The sequence below is a fragment of the Cyprinodon variegatus genome, unplaced genomic scaffold, assembly GCF_000732505.1.
Source record: "Cyprinodon variegatus isolate N-32 unplaced genomic scaffold, C_variegatus-1.0 Scaffold1360, whole genome shotgun sequence".
In the NCBI taxonomy this organism is placed as follows: domain Eukaryota; kingdom Metazoa; phylum Chordata; class Actinopteri; order Cyprinodontiformes; family Cyprinodontidae; genus Cyprinodon; species Cyprinodon variegatus.
Genome location: NW_015151813.1, coordinates 165445 through 167687, shown reverse-complemented (window position 1 = coordinate 167687; position 2243 = coordinate 165445).

The window sequence follows — 2243 nt, the reverse complement described above, 5'->3', positions numbered from 1 at the left end:
TTGTATTGCCGTGCAGAAAAATAGCAGCTGCTGGAAGATGTCTTAATAATGTTCTGTAAACCGTTAAGGTAACTGTACTTCTTCAATAAATTAACCTGGTAGTTTATCGGTTCAAAGAGACACAATCTGTTTTTTATTCATTCCACTGGTCGTCTGTTTTGATCAAATAGAAATAGAGGCCTGCCTCTAATTCTGGCCTCCTTCCAATAATGGCCTGGACCAAGATGCACCTGAGTGAAATAAAGGCCCCGGCCTATATTAGAGGATTTACGGTGTTACTATTCTAGGACTCATTTTAGCTTATTTCTGATGTCATACTATTATAGGAATCGTTTTAGCCTATTTCTGAGGCCATACTATTCTATGACTTGTCTTAGCCAATATTTGAGGTCATACTATAGTATAACTATTTTACCCTATTTCTGATGTCATACTACACTGTGAGATATTAGGCAAGTTGTATTTTTGAGGATTATTTTATTATTGGACCACAATTGTGTTCTCAATCAACCCAAAAGAATCCTTAATATTAAAGTTTCATATTTTTGTAAGTTGATGTGTTTTCTTTAGATTAGTCCATTTTATGATGATGTCTGAGTGTGCAGGTAAATATTACTGTGCAGAATTATTAGGCAACGTAATAAAAAACAAATATATTCCCATACCCATGTTTATTTTCACCAGTTAAACCAATGTAACAACTCAAAATTCAGAAATTAACATTTGTGACATTCAAAAATAAAAACAAATCAGTGACCAATATAGCCATCTTTCTTCACCATGACGCTCAAAAGCCTTCCATCCATAGATTCTGTCAGTGTCTTGATCTGTTTGCGATCCACATTGCGTGCAGCAGCCACCACAGCCTCCCAGACACTGTTCAGAGAGGTGTACTGTTTTCCTCCCTGTAGATCTCACATTTCATGAAGGACCACACGTTCTCGGTGAGGTTCAGATCAGGTGAACAAGGGGGCCATGTCATTATTTTTTCTCCTTTTAGACTTTTTCTGGCCAGCCACGCTGTGGTGGATTTTAATGCGTGTGACGAAGCATTGTCCTGCATGAATATCATGTTTTTTTTTAATGATGGCGACTTCTTCTTGTACCACTCTTTGAAGAAGGTGTCTTCTAGAACTGGCAGTAGGTCTGGAAGTTGATCTTGACTCCATCATCAACCCGAAAAGATCCCACAAGCTCATCTTTGATAATACCAGCCCATACCAATACCCCACCTCCACCTTGCTGGCGTCTGAGTCGATAAGGAACTGGCTACCCTTTAATGATCCAGCTTGGTGCCCATCCATCTGGCCCATCAAGACTCATTCTCATTACATCAGACCAAAACTCCTTGGAGAAATCAGTCTTCAGATATTTCTTGGTCAAATCTTGACGTTTTGTCTTGTGTCTTGTTCAAAGGTGGCCTTTTTTCGGCTTTCCTTACCTTGGCCAGGTCCCTTAGTATCGATCACCTTGTTCTTCTCGGCACTCCAGACATGTTGCAGCTCTAAAATATGGAACAACTGGTGGCTAATGGCTTCCTGGCAGCTTCACGCTTGATCCTTCTCAATTCATGGGGAGTTATTTTGCATCTTCTTTTTTCAACACACTTCTTGCACCCCTGTTGGCTATTTGACATAAACCGCTTGATTGTGCGATGATCCCGCTTCCAAGAATATAGTATGACTTGTTTTAGCCTATTTCTGACATCATACTATTCTACGATTAGTTTTAGCCTATTTATGACGTCATACTATACTATGACTCGTTTTAGCCAATTTTTGATGTCATACTGGTTTTAGCCTATTTATGACATCATACTATAATATGACTATTTGTACCCTATTTCTGCTGTCATACTATATTATGGCTTATGTTAGCCAATTCCTGCGGTCATACTATACTGTGACTCATTTTAGCCAATATTTGAGGTCATAGTGTAGTATAACTCGTTTTAGCCTATTTCTGACATCATATTATACTATGACTAGTTTTAGCCTATTTCTGACGTCATACTATTCCGTAAATGTTTTTAGCCTATTTCTTTCTTCATAGTATACTAGGAGTCATTTAAGCCTCTTTTAAGGTCATACTATACTATGACTCATTTTAGCCAATATTTGAGGTCATAGTGTAGTATAACTCGTTTTAGCCTATTTCTGACATCATATTATACTATGACTAGTTTTAGCCTATTTCTGACGTCATACTATTCCGTAAATGTTTTTAGCCTATTTCTTTCTTCA